Below are 19,826 nucleotides of genomic sequence, written 5' to 3'. Positions count from 1 at the left end.
ACCCCTAGTTTTTGGTGGGGTTCGTGTTGTTTATTCTTTAGTTTTCTATGTTGTGTCATGTGTACTATTGTTTTTCTGTTTGTCTTTTTCATTTTTAGCCATGGCGTTGTCAGTTTGTTTTAGATTTATGAGTTTGACTGTCCCTTTGGTATCTTTCGTCCCTCTTTTACAAAAATATTGCTGTATTTCTTCGCAGTTCATGATATAAACAAATTGATAGATCATTTAAACATACATAAAAGTTTATTATTAGAGTTTTCTTTTGTTCTAATAAAATTATACAAATATAGACGAATGTCTTTCCTGCTATTTTTGAAATATTATGACACAATTCAACAGAGGAAAGTACCAAGCTTCTTTATAACAAAGCAATTATCGATTAACAATTATTTCAACCTAAATTAGAATATGGAGGAGTGGTATAATTGCCAATAGAGTTAGCTATCCACCCTAAAGTACAAATGCAATGGATGTAAGCAATTATAGGCAACTTTAACCTTCCAAAACGAGAAAACTCCATACCGTATAGTCGACTATAAAAATATGAAACCATTTAAGTGAGAAACCAATACCAACCACTGAATTAAATGCTTTAACTTTGGAGCCCATTAAAGGTTTATAAAGACTTTTAATGTGTAATATTTTTGTTAGCGCTCTACATCCCCTTACCCTGAGACAGTTTTGTATCAGTTATACAGATGTCAATTGCTTAGAGTTAACTTAAGTAGACAGAACTTCGGTGTTGACATGAATATCAATTATGTGGTTATTTTAATAAATTTCCTGTTTACAAAACTTTAATTTTTTCGAAAACTAAGGATTTTCTTATCCCAGGCATAGATTACCTTAGCCGTATTTGGCACAACATTTTGGAATTTTGGATCCTCAATGCTCTTCAACTTTGTTTTATAACTATTTTGATATGAGCGTCACTGATGAGTCTTATGTAGCCGAAACGCGCGTCTCGCATACTAAATTATAATCCTGATACCTTTGATAACTATTAATATATCAGTACGAAACACACATTAACATAAAATAGACATAAGGCAATGTTAATTACGGACAACCTAGTTCTTGTCCATGTAAGTGAATAGTGTTTCCTGACAGTGTGTGAAAAGGTCATTTAAATAGAACAAAATAAAAAAAAAGCAATTTCATCAGACGTGTGAAAGAGAACGCGTGGTTATGTTGTGCTGTTTTTATGTGCCGCCCTGTCTTGTTTTACGTTTACGATTTTATAATGTGGTTAGTCAGCATGTTGACATGAATATTAATTAATAATTTTGATAAATATTAGCATGTTTAAATGTATTATTGTATTGTTTATTTGTATATTTCTCCGTCCTGAATGTTCTTGCATTTATTTGTACTGTAGTCCTGCCGTGTAATGTTGTCCTTCTTGCGTTTTATTTAACACTGCCATAAAAGTGCGAGGTTTGGCTTTCCAAAAAACCAGGTTCAACTGACCGTTTATTTTTCTTAAAATGTCCTGTACCAAGTCAGATAATAAGCAGTTGTTATCGTATAGTTCGTTAATGTGTGTGTTACATTGCTGTTTGATTTTTTTGTTGCACTTCAGTGCTTCTGTTGAATCGTTTTTTTCCTCTTATAGTTGATGTGTTTCCCTTGGTTTTAGTTTGTAACCCGGATTTGTTTTCTCTCAATCGATTTATGACTTTCGAACAGCGGTATACTACTGTTGCGTTTATTCATCAAACAAAGCAAGGAATTATTTAATAATTTAAATGTGTAACAAACGAATTATTTTGTTTATTATAGATAGAAATGAAAACTCTTGACACACAAAACAAATGTCAATATTTTTTTACAATGATTACATGTGAATAAAATATGGAACAATGTCAAACTGCTTGTTTTCCAATGAGCGGCAGATTTGTGTTAGTAGCACTCACAAAGATTGATAATGTCTAGATTTAAAGCAAATATATTATAGTTATTATCACAATACAAATGATCCATTAGCACAGAAGGAATCTTATATTTTCCCATGTAGTAAAAAGGAACAAAATCTATATTAGATGATGCAAAGTATCAGGGATCAATTTTTTGGCAAAGCAGTCAGAACATTCAATTTATAGGAATCTATGGTTGGCTTTCAACTAACATGCATATCTTTCTTTTTTTGTTAGAGTCTAATGTCAGCTATGTCAAAGCAGCAACATTTTATGAAAATAAGTAGAGTTACAGAGACCATATAAAAATACCCCGACTTTTTGACACATCCCTGACATTCGATTACAAAAATAAGAAGATGTAAAAAGATTGCCAATGAGACAACTAGCAGTTTATCAACACAATTGAACAATTTTAGAGATTTAATATAAAGCTCTTAGTTTGAGGTATTTACATTCAGTTCACTCGTTATTGAGTGAGTTGAGACTCAATCCTAAATCTTTAAGTGTGATTAACAAAGGAAGAAAACGAGTTTTGCTTTTCTTCTTCTGTTCCTGTCCGTCATTTAACTCAAACATACAGAGAAAGCTTTATCTTGGATGGATTTGTCTTTACTCTAAGTTCTTGTCGAATATCTCCTTAACTGTTTCGGTTTTTATGCATTATCAGCTTTCAAATATGTGGCTTTGCGCGTTCCCGATGAACGTAATTCCACATAAGATTCGAACGCTTATTGTTTGTTATTTTAATTTTTGTGGAAATATTGGAACTATTGTTTTAAGTCCTTTCTAAGGCACTGGCCTCTATATTAGAAAGTATCACTATGTGAGCTACCAAATCTATAAAATGTAAACACTCTGAAATATAGTTCCCTATGACTCTCATTTCTGTGTACACATGCACCTATAAACATTTTGGGTTATATCTTTAGAGCAGTTCATTTGAGTAAGTATGTCTTTAGTTTTGTCAACTGCATGGATAGTTTTACAATTTTAATTTGGTTAGAGTAATGATACACTGTCGTCAACTACTGTTTGATACATGCTTACTTCAGGTGTAACTATTTCAAATTGGTTGAAGATATCCCGTTTATCATAAGTTCGTTGAACTTTTTTGAAGAAACATTTAATAACAAATTAATGGTATTTGAGACCACATAAACTAATCATAAAAAATAGGATTGACATTTTCTACATGCGCCAGACGCATGTTTCGTCTACAAAAGAATCATCAGTGATGTTCGAATAAAAAAAAGTTAAAAAGGCCAAATAAAGTGCAAGTTTGAAGAGCATTGAGGACCAAAATCAACTAAGAACTTCCTGACGAAAATAGTTACACATTTAAACCATATCAAGGCAAACAACATTGGATCGTGAATCAGTATTGTAATAACCATAGCTGTTGTACATTTAAAGTCAAGATAAACTAAAAACGTTGAGTTGAGTTGTATTTACAAGGACATACAATTACTAGTACCTAGTCACCTTTGATGTATGAAATATGTTAAATGAGGATTTTGCTGACAATTATCCTGAATAAACAAATGAGTTATATAACTCAGACCAATGGGTTCCAACGAAATGCTAGAAAAATATTATACATTGCATGTCATGAAACAGTTTCAATACCAAATTAGAATTGGAGCATCATGACCAGAATGCTCGGGTGACATTTATTTTTTCAGAAAAAAATAAAACATATATACATTAAAGCTAAACAATAAAAATCAATAAAAACAATGGTTATAACATTATATTATGTGAACAGAAACACATTTCCTATCAATTAAAAGGAATACTAAAAAAAAGTAATTTGAAGAAAAATTAGAATTAAAGTACAAACTTCTAAACAACGACTACACTTTTATTTTTAAGTTTTGAGTAGTTATATCATGCACAGATCTAGGATGCAATATATTCTTTTTAAATTGCATTCAATTTTTCACCTTGTACATTTTTAACATTACTTAATTGCACATTTATATTATAACAAGTGAGACAAAGACGAAACAAAACAGGAACAATGATAAAGACCATTCTCTGTCTTTAGGCAATAGCCTGAGCTACTTTCTCTCGCTGTGTGATGGTGAACTTCTCATGGCATGTTATAACTCGGTTTCTCTGCTCAAGTTGTTTGAGCTCGAAATGTTCGGCTACTGTAGTTAACTGTGGATTGTATAGACATCCTGCCATCAGGGATTCTGATCCCTCATCACCTACATAAATCACAAACACATCGGCTGAAATATAAATTCAGTTGAATTATGAAAATATGATTAAGAAAGAAGTGATAATATAACGATGAGCAGTAGATTAATAATGGTAAAGGAGTGCATTGAATCTAGATAAAAGAAAGCTATTCCAAAACAGTGGACCAATATCATCAAAAATTCACCATCTAAACATACACAAGTCAATATAAATATAAAAGAAAATCTGAACATCATAAACAAAAAGCCTATTCAAACCCTAAATAACCATGATATTTATAACTTCTTACTAGAAACAAAGGAAATGCAAACACCTATTGGCTTTTTAAAATGGAAATCATACTTTACACTAGAAAATACTAATCTAGCATATGAAACATTAAAATTTATCTTTACATTTTTAGATGATAATAGATATAAAATATTTAGATGGAAACTACTTCATCATATACTTCCCTGTAATCAACTATTAAAACAATGGCATATAGTAGAAACAGACACCTGCTTACACTGTAAACAAATAGAGAATTATGAACACTTCTTCCTCAAATGTTCATATTTTGAATTATTCTGGGAAAAAGTACAACAAATTCTTAAGAAACTAAATATTGGAAGACATGTTATCAATCTAAAAAGCATAGCTTTTGGATATAAAATACATGATAAAGAGTACTATGGACTCAATTTACTTTTAACTATTATTAGTTACACAATATATAAAGTATACTATATGTCTGACAAAAAAATAAAAGTTATACAACCACTCAAAATATTAAGACAAGAGATCAGAACTTTTATTGAAATAAGAAACTTTTTAGGATATAAAATTGACAGACTATTAAAGCAATTCAATGAACTGAATGTCTGACTCATTCACCCAAATACAGAGATTATACTGTAATTTTCTTCAAACAAGACAAAGGTATAATTACCTGTTTATGTTTATGTATATACATGTAAATATTTGATTTGAAATATTGAGATTATACTGTAATTTTTCTTCAAGCACAGCACATGTATAACTACCTGGTTATGTATGTGCATGCAAATTATAGTGTTTATAAATTGTGAGTTTAGATTTGACTGTATTTTCACACAACAGTCAGCTGTTGTTTTATATGTATTTGTTATGTTTTCATGGTTATTACTTGTACTATGTATTATTCGTCTCTTTTTGTTGTTGTCCACTCATATCCCCCCACAAGTTTAACGTTATCCAAGACATAACGTTAAAATCTATAATCTGACATAAATGACAATTACCTTCAATTGATAAAATAGCATCCGATTTTACTGTAGTCATATTTGGCAAAATGCATTTGCATATCAATCGAATATTCACAACAGAAAAAGATAACGGCATATCAATAATCCTTTCAAAACAAATATTTTGGAAACATTTCCTTGAATAAAAAGCACTTATTAGTTTATATTCCATATATATATGCACTGCACGTGTTATCTACCTTCTTTGTAAACAAAGATACTAGTTTAGAAAATCATTCTGGTAAAGACAAGAATTATATCCGGATTTAAGAAAATTTGTGTACTAACATAATTAACCATAATTTTAGATGTATTATACTAATGTTAACGAGGCCGGGATAAGGTACCGGTATTTGATGTATATATTAACAAATGTAAATATGTTAATAAAACTTAGTTTTAATGAAAAAAAAAAAAAAGAATCTAGATAAAAGATACCAAAGGGCAAGTCAAACTCATAGATTGAAAATAAACTGACAACGCCATGGCTAAAAAATGAAAAGACAAACAGATAAATAATAGTACGAAAGACACAACATAGAAAACAAAATAAAAGTGAGAATGGAAACGGGGAATGTGTCAAAGAGACAATAACCCGACCATAGCGAAGACAACAGCAGAAGGTCACCAACAGGTCTTCAATGCAGCGAGAAATTCCCGCACACGGAGGCGTACTTCAGATAGCCCCTAAACAAATATATATACTAGTTCAGTGATAATGAACGCCATACTAAACCCCAAATTGTACACAAGAAACTAAAATTAAAAATAATACAAGACTAACAAGGGCCAGAGGCTCCTGACTTGGGACTGGCGCATAAATGCGGCGGGGTTAAACATGTTTATGAGATCTCAACCCTCCCCTATACCTCAAGCCAATGCAGAAAGTAAACGCATAAAAGACTATGCAACATAAACCCCACCAAAAACTGGAGGTGATCTCAGGTGCTCCTGAAGGGTAAGTAGATCCTGTGCAATATGCGGCATCCGTCGTGTTGATCATGTTATTACAAACCCGCTAAACATTCTAATTCGGTAGGTCACATTCGTGGTGAAAAGGGAAGTGGATTGTAGCTACGACATAAGAAGCATATCCGATATCATCTGCTAAACGGTTATTCCATAACGGTCAACCAACTTGTGACGGCGTCCGTAAAATTTAGGAAGGGATGATTTCAACTTCACCATTTGGAACTTTTAGATTCCTTGTGCGCAGCAACCCTCCATCGAGGAAATCATGACAGGAAATACAAGCCCGGGAATATCGTATCAATTGGGAGATATATGCTCCGGATGCAGGTTTTGCTGGAATGTTACTACATAGAAATGGAAAGTTCATAATTGGGAAGCTGAAATCATCTCTTTTGTCGTTAAGTTTTGTTTTCAATCAAAACCAAGGAGTAAACAAAGACTCACAAAACCAAAGGACATTTACATCAACAGTTATGAATAATAAATAAGAAACAACACGAACTCCACTAAAAACCGGGAATGAAATCAGGTGCTCCGGATACGGCACCCGTCGTGTTATTTCTTTGTTTAGTTCGATAATGATGGAAGGATTTTATGACTGAGGAAGTTTATCAGATATGATTTCTGACACACTTTTGTCATAATGGCTAATTAGCTCATGATGGCGACCGTAAAATTTCTTGAGTGATGACCTTAATTTGATTGATTCATAGCCCTGTCTTAGCAACTTTTGAGAAAGCGGTATTCCTCGTTCAACAAAATCAACGTACTTGAGCTAGCTCTAGAGAAACGTTTCAATTGAGACACATATACTCCATATGGTGGTGCCGCTAGGATGTTGCTACACAGAAATGGAAAGTTGACTATAGGAAAATTAAAATCCTCGTGTTTGTCATAAGTTTTGGTATTCAACCTACCATCAGTAGTCATTTCGAGAAAAAGGTCTAAATATGAAGCAGATTTATCTGTGTCGTTGGTATCTGTAATTTCAAGTTCACTTGGAAAAAAGTGTTAGTGATCACTGAATCTATTATTATTAAGAGACAGTACATCATCAATATACCGAAAGGTGAAATTAAAAGACTGGGCTAATCTCTTTTCTCCTTTCTTTACAAACCCTTAGATAAATTCTGCTTCATAGGAATATAAAAATAAATCTGCAAGTAGAGGAGCGCAATTGGTACCATTGGGATTCCAATAGTCTGTTGGAAGACCAAACCTCCAAATTCAACAAATATGTTGTCAATTTAAAACAAATGATATCCTCGTCGGTATATTTTTTCCTTGACTCTGTATGATTTTTCACAAAGTAAGTTGAAATACAGCCCAAATAGTTTTCAAAGGTACCAGGATTATAATTTAGTACGCCAGACGCGCGTTTCGTCTACATAAGACTCATCAGTGACGCTCATATCAAAATATTTAAAAAGCCAAACAATCACAAAGTTGAAGAGCATAAATAAAGGCAACAGTAGTATACCGCTGTTCAAAACTCATAAATACAGGGACAAAAAACAAAATCGAGGTAACAAACTAAAACCGAGGGAAACGCATTAAATATAAGATATAATATTATATATATATACTAGATATATAGTTAAAGAAACATAAGCTGACGAGTTCTTTCAGTCGAGCTTTAAGTTTAGTGTGTGTAATAGTGGTATAAAGAGTTGAAAAATTAAAAGTTTTAATGTTGGTACAACGCTTTAATGATTGAGATTGTAAATTCACCAATTTCTAGGTGTAAGTCAAGATATGAGGCCGACTTAACTGTATCTGTTGTATCCTTTATCTCTCGTTCGATTGGATAGATGTGTTTAACATCGTCACTAAATTTTGAATTATTTAGTGAGAGAACATCATATATATGTTTCAGACCGTATGAGCTCGAGTATTTGGACCGTACGCGTACGGTCTGTACCGTATGTGTACTTTTTCAAACTACTCATCATACGGTACGCGTACGGTCGGACTAATATCAAGAAGTTGGTCACGTTTATGAGATACAAATGCATATAACAGATCAAAATAACTTAACTCTCAAATTATTTAAGATAAACCACGCTAATCAAATATGTTAATCTCTTGTATATCTTAGCATGTCGATCAGATATAAATTAATTGAATTATATGATCACTGAAATTGAAGATATCTGAAGTAAACACAATGTGGGAGTACAATATTTAGCAACTTTACAAACAAAAAAATGCATAGGAATATGCATGAATTGCAAACATGTAAACATTAAAAATATTACGTTACTTGTGCTAGCAATTGTCAACTTGGGCGATAGTACCAAAATAGGATTCAGATATACATTAAACAAATGTTTAATTTCAATTGTTCGTTTTTTCATTTTATCTATCTAATTGTAACAGTAACAATTTGTAGAACTAAAAATAAAGATTGTGATAAATGGTTTTCTAAATTTTTAACCCATATAATCCAATAACATGTATGTCAGCTCGTACTTGACCATACGCGTATACTCATACGGTCCGACCGTACGCGTATGGTCGGACCGTACGAGTATACGTATACGGTCCAGACCGTACGCGTACGGTCCAAATACCAAATAGCGGAAAATAAAGTGAAAAGATATAGCTAACTTCTTATCTTTCCTCCTAAGAAGTTCCTGTATGAATTAAGCATCACCATAATAAAGATTGAAATAAGTCGGCAAGAAGAGGGGTTTAATTGATTACCATTGTAATACCGACAGTCTGTTGACAAACATGTTCTTCAAACGTAACAAATATGTTGTCAATCAATCAAGTACTTTGATAAGGCCAGTTTCAAAGAATTTTTTGTTTTAATCAGAGTGATTCTTTACTATTAGGATTTATCCTTTCCAAAGACAAGATACGTGTGCCTACGTTCGCCATTCTCTTTTATGAAACAAAGCAATACCAACTCTTTCAATTTGTGTATACTGGACGGTCGAGTGAACGTGCTAGAACAGCATATAACCAATTAAGAAATATTTATTTAAAGAACATCGACTCAAAGAGCAAATTATGAGAAACACGTGGTGTGTCGAGTAATCCTAAAAGTTCGAGAAGTCAAGTTTACATGAAATGTAAAAAAAAAACCGGATGACTCTATCTTGGCTGTATTTGGCGAAACTTTTAGTAGTTTTGATGTTCGGTGCTCTTCAACTTCGTACTTTCTTTGGCCTGTTTTACATTTGTGGAATCGAGCGTCACTGATGAGTCTTTTGTAGACGAGGCGCGCGTCTGGCGTAAATACACAATTTGAATCCTGTTATCTATGATGCGTTTATTTGCAAACACTGTGTCGATGCCACTCCTGCTGAAGTTTTGATTCTCCGAAAGTATCAACAGCCCAGTAGTCAGCACTACTCTGCTGACATGAATCCTCACTGATATGGTCATATTAGACATGTTCACCATAAGCCGTAACCGAAACTGAATCCGAAACCGAAAACCGATACCGAAACCAAAAATAGTAGTGTGGTAAATAATAAATGTTTATAATTTTAAACTAACTCATCCCTTTTACTCCATTATATTGTTTAAAATTTGAAAACACTAGATGGAGTACTACTTCAATTCAACAATTTACATGCATCTATCTCCCAGAGAAAAAAAGTTTGCTTTAAAAGCTAATTCTTTACTCTTCGAAGTCATTTGAACGTTTTGCTCCCGTTATCAAATTCGTGTTGAAATATAAATTCAACCTGGTGAATTCGATATCTTACTTTGTTGAAAGGTCTTTGTGACTGTTCGTATCCAAACAAGGATTGTTTGATTCCATAACAAGTGTCGGATATATGCCATTAAATGTAATTAAAGCTATATTGAAAATGTATAAAATATGATGCGCAGTAATGCCTATATTTATTTTATAAAATATATACGATTTTCAAAATAATATTGAGACAAAGATAACAATATTTATCACATATTTGTTACGAATACGTCGGGTTTTGCATATGAAATAACCTCAAAATTGCCCGGGGCAAAAAAGAGTATATTGATATTGTGCCCTGATTCTAAATGACGTCATTGCGTCCTTAACGACACGTTTGTGATAAAATGTATAAGATTTTACCTTTTATCTTTCATTAAATTGTTATAATTGACCTTTTTTCTGTTTTCTGCAGAACTTAAAATATGTGATAAAAAGATTATAACATGTCTTTTACATATTGGCCCTGGTATCATCCCTCGACCCATATCAGCCCTCGGCTAAAGCCTCTAGGCCGATATGGGAGTCTCGGGATGATACCAGGGCCAATATGGAAAAGGGCATGCTATAATCTATACGTATTGGTTTCACTAATAAATAATGTTTAATTGATGCTGTTAGCCCCACGAACGAACAACATATATAAATGATGTTGATATTTTAATAGTTTCCCAATTCATTGAATGTAGAAAAGACTTTCGAGCCCGATTACTACCTAATGAAAGTTTAAACCAATATTAAGAAAATGACATTTACCAGCAAGGTATAAGGCATGAAATCAACTTCTTCGGGATTACCGGTAAAACAGTATATAGTTTTAAAGAATTATATTTGATACGCATATGAGCACTAAACATAATAAGACAGAGGAATAAAGAAGCGATTCTTATAAGCTTACACTTTCAAACTTTGAAATGGATTTTATATTGGTTAAGATGTTACTCTACATTAAAACAAATGGCTATGATGTTTGATGTTAGGCCACACCAATTTAATTTCTTGTTTTACGGATTTTCTGACTCCAAAATTTGGGGCGAGCGAGCGATTTGAAAATTTTAATAAAAAAATATTTAATTTGCAAATTTTTCAGGCGAAGCTTGAAAAGTTAAGGCGAGCGATTAATTTTTTTTTGTAAACATAAAATAGTAGGTTTCGACATTTATTAAAACTTGATTTATCACTTGTACTTTGACATTTCTTTAATTTATGAAGCAATTTTTCCCTGTTCACCAAGAAATAACTGAATAATTAAATCTGGTCTATGTATGTGTGACTGACAATGAGACAATTCTCCTTCCAAGTCATAATCAGTTTGGGAACAACCCCTTAATTTTATAAATATCCCTTTTATGAGGAGTCAATATAAGTAGGGACTTTCTATACTAAGTAAGTAAAGAAAGTCCCTGATATAAGTTATAAAATATTTTTTTGTGAAAAAAACACTTTTTAGTACAAAAGGGCTCATATTTTCACAAGAACTATATAACTATCTAGAATTAAATGGTCAAACATGTCCAAGCATTTTGTAATATTCCTGGACTTTTATCATGTTAACATATTTACTTTAACAGCTCAATATTATTCAAAATAAGTGGAACCCTCTTTTAGAGTAGTGGTTTTAAAAATGATGTATTTCTTCTCATTTTGAGTACAAAATTCTAAGTTTTCAAAGGTTTTTTAGTAGCACTATACAAATTCTTGGTATTTCTATTTTCATTTCTACATCAGTAAAATGATTCCTTGTCTGAGGGAGGGTTGCTCCTAACCTGATAATGACAAACACAGGTCAAAGTACGGCCTTTTATACAGGGCTTTGATCCAGACCGTCATCAAACAGCAAGCTATAAAGGACCCTAAAATTATTAGTGTACATAATTCGAACAAGAAAACCAACGATCTAATTTATATATCCAAACCGGAAAACGGAAAAATACAAATGAACCGCATCAACAAACGACAACTGCTGAACGACAGGCCCCTGAATCAATCAGGACAGGTGCATAAACATGCAGCAGCTATGGATAGTTTTGTTTCGCCAGCATACAATATAATTGCAGTTAAAGGCAAATCCTTCAGAAGTTCTTTGTACTTTTAATTCTAACAACGAACATTTTTTTATAGGAAATATGAGTAAGGGGGAAAGAAATCAACGTTTTGTTCTTTACAGGTATTTCCGCTGTTATATATTTATATCGGAACACTCCCACTTTGGATACAAATATTCTCACAGATATTTACAGTGTGGTGGGGTGCTTATAGGTTTAAAATCGTTATATACAGGTTTAGACTGTAATTTTAAAAACAAATGTTGATATCTTTTTATATCATTTACAAAAAACGGTTCGGGAAATGGACATGATTACATTTCCGGATGCGGAAAGCGGGAATATAAAAAAAAAAAAAAAAAAATCTGTTTGAAAAAAATATGTGCGGACGAGTCCGTCGAGCAAGGAATTAAATTGGTGTGGCCTTATCATCATTAGTTCATAAAACTATCTATGAAATTTGGCCAATTTTTTATCAAGCTTTCCGATCAACGATAACATGGCTTCAGCTAAAGAATTGGAATCTATATAGCTGTGAAGGGTGATTTGCCAGAATTTGATGACGCAGTTGGATCTATTGATGACACCCCCATAGAATAAATCGTCCAACCAAAAGCTTGGAGTTGTTTTATACTGGACATCGTCGTATACACTGTATTCATACACAAGTCATTATAGACACAGAAAGAAAACAAATACATAAAAACTGTTTTCCTAGGTTGAAACAATGACACCGATGACTAACAGATTGGTGGATGTGAACGGTCCAATCGATATATTTTGTTACTTATTTTGCTATACCATTTATCCATCTGAACATCCTAATGCAACACCATTTACTATTAGGCAGCTACGCAATTACAATGGAATTTTTCACGATCAACGCAAATATGCAAATGAAAAGATTCGTATAAGAAGAGTTTATGTAGAAAGACGAATGAAAGTTTATACATATAGGTTCTCTTTATAGGTACCAGTCTTGTATTACATTTTCAGTTTCCGGTGCATGTCAAAACATGGAGGGTAATAAAATAGTCCCAATTTTTCTGAATTTTTTCATGTTAAAAATGCAAATTTCCCAGGATGCTGCAACTGATTTACATATTCTGGGTACTATACTACCTCATGGTATTTTTTAAATGGATCCTCAGTGGAAAGTTGTGCAATTAGCAGGCTTAATTTAAAAAATTTATCAAAATGTCCAAAATTCCAAGGGTTGCCAATTTTGGTCGACAGTATTTTTAGTCAATCAAAGAGAAAGGGGTTTAACTCGTGGTCCAAAATATGGTCGCCTTAAAGTAAAGTGGCCAAATGGAAGAACAAAATTGTATCTGGCCCATAGATTCATGTTTATGTTACAAAATGATCTAACAGAGATAGCTGCGGATTTACATGTTTCGTACCTATGTCACAATAGTTTGTGTATAAATTCTGAACATTTGTCTCTAGAACCTCCCAATATAAATAATAGCAGACAAGTATGTAAACATTTAGTTCCACAAACCTGTCAGACACATGGAATGTACCCAGAATGCATAATTTAGTTGCAGTAAGTAAGTAAAATACAGAAATATCACTTTGTATAAGAATGATCAGCACGAGTTCTCCCTTTACTTGTTAAAGTCTTCTCTGAATCCAACAGATCTTTCTGATATGTCTCTTTTTCTACAGATTTTTCATCGTAAAGTTCAAATCTTTCAAGTTTCGAAACAGTTCGTTCATGTTTAACAACAGGATTTTTTTTACGCAACTGGTGGTATTCATAAATTTCGTCTTCCCTTTTCAGTTGATGGATCGGACGTGAATTTGGAGAAAGTGGTACACCAAGAGCTTCACATTTTAAAAAAGCTGATTCTCCAGGTCTATGATTAATTCTATGTGCAGTGGAGTGAATTCTAGCAGGAAAATTTCTCTGGTAGGTAATATCCTTGGAATTTGACTTATTATATCTCTGTTTGTAGCTTCACATTTTTGAATACTTGTTCCGAATCGCGTTTTCTCCAAGTTTTTCCTCCCAAATCTTATATTCATACAGTCACGCACTAGTTTTTCATCATCCTCTGTCATATAAAGGCATCTGGCATGTTCAGGCAAGAACTCTTTTCCTCAGAAATCACTTTCTGTCCCTTTACAAATATATGAATAGGCACGGCATGTATCTCCACAATGTCCTGTGTAACAATCAATAATACAATCAGCTTCATAACTTAGTCTATTTACAAGTTTATCCAATTTCCCAGCAGCCTCCTTGATTGCAAAGTTATATTCAACAGTGCATCTGTTGGTTAAATCCAAGGAAAATCTCCTGTGAATCTTCTCACGGTTTGATTTCGTCCTTCCGTCAAACATGAGTTCACTAAAAGCTGCCTTATCAATGCTCCGCAATTTTGTTGACGCCAAGTGTCGTGGGTCTCGCAAGTTTTCTGGTGTCAGGTAAACACTTTCACTATATTTCTTGCTGAAACCTCTGTAGGCATGGCTGTCCCCATCTGTTGTTAACTGCCCAATAACTAGAGGTTGTTCATCTTCTGCTAATTGGTCTGCCAGTAATTCACCATACAATTCCTCATTACCAATAGAATCCCATGGTTTTAAGTTTGCAGAACAGTGGCCTTGGTGTCCCGGACAAATTGCATTTTCCTCAGTTGACCTTAGATAGCTGGCTGTTTTGCAGAGCTTATTTGCACCATGTACAGCAATGATCTTCTTCCTAGATGTCACATTTTCAACAATGGTAGTTGTTGCTTGCGTCCCAGGTTGAAACGGGGTCCGCGTTCGAGATCTAAACAGTGGATTGTTGTATCGAGTGGCACATTCTGCTGGTATCGTCGTGTCGGTGGGGAACCCTGAGCGCTCCAATGTTTGTTTTACAATCTGTCGCTGCTGTTTCATATCTTCCCTGTTCATATCGACCAACATATCACCACATTCATTGGATTGTCTCTGCATGTCGGTCCTTGATGGAGCTGGATGGCTACATCAAGGACTCGTAATTACACAGGGTACAAACCACTTTTTCTCTCCAACACATGGTTATCTGCTCTTCGGCATCATAATCAAATTGAAATTTCCCATAACAGCCCGGTGACTGCTCCAAATGTTCATGAAAGGCTCTGGTGAATAGTTTACAGGTTCTATCTGCATGCAAAAACCTATAGGTGTTCCTATCTCCTCTGATTAAGTTGTCTGTGTATCTTTCAAACACAATGGGTTCTCCAGGCTGTGGTCTCAGTACAGATATTACTTTTGAGTTTTTATAGTTATCTACCTTGGTTACATTTTCCTTCAAAATTGTCAAGGCTATGTCATTCAAACTTTCTTCTTTGGTCTTTTCAGCATCTGGCCTGACATATTTCTTCCTATAGCTAATTTCAGTCTTTTTATCCCACTCAACAACAGGAATTAGTCTCCTATCATCACCTCCCTTCTTAAACGGAACACTTTTGGACTTACTTGTAAATGGCATCTTTGAACTCTGATGCCTATTTTGAAAATACTTCTGAATTTATACTCTTCCAACATCATCAATCAACTGTTTCAAAAGTCAAAACACCACAAAAATGCAACTGTTTGCATATAAATGCCTGATATTACAGCCTCTTAGAACCTTAGGGATGATAATGACAATTCAATAGAATTCCACCACATGACATTAAAGACCCAATTTTAACCTTGGTGTGAAGTACCATAAAACCATCAAAGCAGTCAAAAGAATGTACACACATTCTGCTACACAGAGTCATCTAATTATGAAGTATTAAAACTAACACCAAGAAAACAATCTAACTTTTATTTGATAAAAAGCAACTTTTTTACAATACAGTAATTAAAAATACATAAAAATTACATAATATTAAAATATACAGTTTTTTTCTTTAATAATTAGTAAGATCAATGTATAAGGAACAAAAATATCACACATTGAGCTTAAAATCTCCTATAAGAAAAATTTATAAGCAAAAACTAGAGTTGACCCTATAGTTAAAAATCTGAAATATCCCAAAAAGGGTACAAGTCTAAAAAATGTAATTTTAGCCGCAATTTAATAGAGCTACAAAAATAATTTGGCATACAAGTCAGAATATGGTTCTTCTTTCTTAAATAATTTTTTCGTAATTTTCCAAGCAATGTTGAATCGGTTGTAGGTACCAGTCTTGTATTACATTTTCAGTTTCCGGTGCATGTCAAAACATGGAGAGTAATAAAATAGTCCCAATTTCTTTCCGTGTAAAGACCTATTGGATTTCTTCTGATTATTATCATTATTATTTTTTTTCTTTTGCCAACTTTTTTTTCCTTCGCTGTTTTTTTGTTTTGCAAGATATCTCTTAGACATATAGTATATGATATCGAACAGTTAATACGCTTTTGAAACTGACAACGCGTACCTAAATTCTTTTCCATGAAAGAGTTATTCCCGAACACTGTTTTTCTTGTTATTACTTATATGTCACAACCGTAAAAGAAACCGACAAATTTATTTTACCAAATTGCTCGTTATATCCTCAGGATGATTTGATTAATTTTGACCGGAGCTATCCGGAGACTCCATATGAGAGTTATCCCCCCTTTTGTATATGATATAAGTGATCTGTATTTATAACTGATAAATCATAAATGATAGAGACCTAAGGTCTTTTGATTTAGGATCCTTGGTCCAAAAAAAATTAAAATTAGGTCAAGGTCAAAGGTCAAGGTCATGTTCAAAATTTTGATTTTGGCTCGTTATCTCTTATTTTAAGAAATCTTATAAGATATCGACAAAATATTTTCACACAATTGTTAGTTGCGACATGTCGTAACAAGAAAGGGTACGTAGAAGGTTGAGGCGAGTTTTTCCCCCTTTTATATCTAATATTAGTTGTAATATAATATAACTCATTAACAGTATAAGGTAGAGGCCTAGAGTCTTTTGATTTGAAGTCTTTGGCTGATGACCTTCAAATTGAGATGAAGGTCATAGGTAAATTTAACGTTCTAGATTTTGACCTTTGCTTTTACCTCATATGTATACATGATAAAGCCATGGGGCTTTTTGCATTCGGTTGCAAGCAATGTGATCTAGAAAAAGCCAACCGGAAGTGACTTTTTGTAAACCGGAAGTAGCTATATTTTGTACTAAATTAATGTAAAAGTATATAGAACCATATATTTTTGGAATCAGTACCAAATAAAGTATAAAAAAATACCGGAAGTAAAAAATTATCTCCCTTAATTATACCTTTTGTATAGAAACCATATATTTTTTTAATCAGCCTTCAATAAGCTGTCATTTGACGCTTAAATTGACATTTAAAACCAAATCTTAATACTTTCAAATGAAAAAAGATCCTTACTGGTGGAAAGACCATCAATGGTTCTCTGAACAATTGGTTTTTAATTAGGTCTTTTCACCTTTCCGTGGAAAGACCTATTGGATTTCTTCTGATTATTATTAAAAAAAATTTCCTGCGCTATTTTTTTTGTTTCACAAGATGTCGCTCAGACATATAGTATATGATATTGAACAGTAAATACGCTTTTGAAACTGATACTGCGTAACTAAATACTTTTATAAGAGTTATCTCCCCGAACACTGTTTTTCTTGTTATTACTTATATGTCGCTACCGTATAAGAAACCGACAAATTCATTTTACCAAATTGCTATATCTTCAGGATGATTTGATCAATTTTGACCGAAGCTATCCGGAGACTCCATATGAGAGTTATTTCCCCTTTTATATTTAATATAAGTGATATGCATTTTTAACTGGAAAACCATAAGTGTTAGAGGCCTAAGGTCTTTTGATTTGAGGTCCTTCGTCCCAAAAATTGAAAATGAGGTCAAGGTCAAAGGTCAAGGTCATGATTAAAATTTTGATGTTGGCTTGTTATCTCTTATTTTCAGAAATCATATAAGATATCGAGAAAATATTTTCACAAATTGTTAGTTACGACATGTCGTAACACATAAATTTTAGTCGAAAGGGTATGTAGATATTTGACGCGAGTTTTCTCCCTTTTTATATCTAATATCATACGTATGGTAATATAACTCATTAACAATATAAAGTAGAGGACTAGAGTCTTTTGATTTTAGGTCCTTGGTTTATGACCTTGAAATCGAGCACAAGGTCATATGCTTATTTAACGTTATAGATTTTGACCTTTGCTTTTACTTCATATGTACACATGATAAAGCCTTTGGACTTTTTGCATTAGCTTGTAAGCAATGTGACCTTAAAAAAGACAACCGGAAGTGACCTTTTGTAAACCGGCAGTAGCTTATTTTTGAATAAATCAATGTAAAAGTATATAGAACCATATATTTTTGGAATCAGTGTCAAGTAAACTATCAAACAATTCCGGAAGTAAACTTTTTAAAACGGAAGTAAAAGATTATCTCCCTTTTTTTATTCTTTTATATAGAAACCATATATTTTTGGAATCAGCGTACAATAAGCTGTCATTTGATGCTAAAACTGACATTTAAAATCAAATGTTAATATTTTCATTTTTAAATAGATTCTTACTGATTAGACCTTCAATTGTTCTCTGAACAATTGGTTTTTAATTTTATATATATTTGAATAAGTGTATTTAATAATTGTAGTTTTTAACTTAATCTTTTGATAGATTTCTAATTTATTTATAATTCTTATGCTTTTTACCTCGGGATTGGATGGCCGTGGCTGTATTTGGCAAAACTTTTCGGAGTTTTGGTCTTCGATGCTCTTCAACTTCGTACTTTATTTGGCCTTTTTTTTTTACATTTTTGGAATCCAGCGTCACTGGTGTGTCTTTGTAGACGGGGCGCGAGACTGGCGTAAATACAAAATTTTAATCCTTGTATCTATGATGAGTTTATTTACCGAAACACTGTATTTCTCAATAATAACATAACTACCATATTTTGCATCTAAAAACTTCAGAAGTTTATGGTAGAATCCTTTATTTCTGGAGCTTAATGTAGCAGTTGTCATTAATTTTCTGAATGTTTTTCATTTGATGGCGACCAATATGTCCCATTTGTCGTTACTACATTCCGGTCCCATTTCACGACGATGCCAATTTAAGAGCGGAATATGCCTACCCTAAGGGCGCACAGGAAGGAGATCAGGCTATATAAAGTGGGGTCCGTTTTGCACTGTTTTTAGATTTCAATGTTGTATTTTGTGTACTTTTGTTTCTCTGTTGAGCATTTTCTTCTTTTATCAGTTTACTTGTTTGACTAATAGTTCGTGTGTCCCTTTGTTTTGGGGTCAAAAAGAAAAATCTTACTGTACAAAATTAATCTTTGATTCTTCAAAGTTCAGTTTAGCCATAATCAAAAGGAGTATATAACAGCAATAGAAAGTCATAAACACTGTAGAATTAAACTGTTAAGATTTCAGGCGGAATTTATACTGTTGAGATAGTGTTAAGACATATTTAAGACTCAAGAATGGGTCAATATAGTTATCAAAGGTAACAGGATGATAATTTAGTACGCCAGACGCGCGTTTCGTCTACATCAGACTCATCAGTGACGCTCCAAGACATATACAGACATTATTTCGAATGTCAAGAAGATGTCAAGACATATTCAGACATTATTAAGAATGTCAAGAATATGTCAAGACTGATCGAGACAAATTTAAGACAGTCAAGAATTGATCGAGACTAATCCATACTGTTATCAGATAATACAAGAAGTGTCGAGAAATTTTTAGACAATGTTCATAC

At 33.0% G+C, this 19,826-nt stretch overlaps 1 protein-coding gene across 1 annotated transcript in view; it reads right to left on the bottom strand.

The window, feature by feature from the left end:
- Positions 1 to 19,826, bottom strand: part of LOC143079071 (uncharacterized) — an 87,944-nt gene that overhangs the window by 30,243 nt on the left and 37,875 nt on the right. The window lies entirely within an intron of this gene.

This window comes from Mytilus galloprovincialis, chromosome 6 (assembly GCF_965363235.1).
Source record: "Mytilus galloprovincialis chromosome 6, xbMytGall1.hap1.1, whole genome shotgun sequence".
Classification (NCBI taxonomy): Eukaryota; Metazoa; Mollusca; class Bivalvia; order Mytilida; family Mytilidae; genus Mytilus; species Mytilus galloprovincialis.
This window is presented reverse-complemented; position numbering and strand designations above follow the sequence as displayed.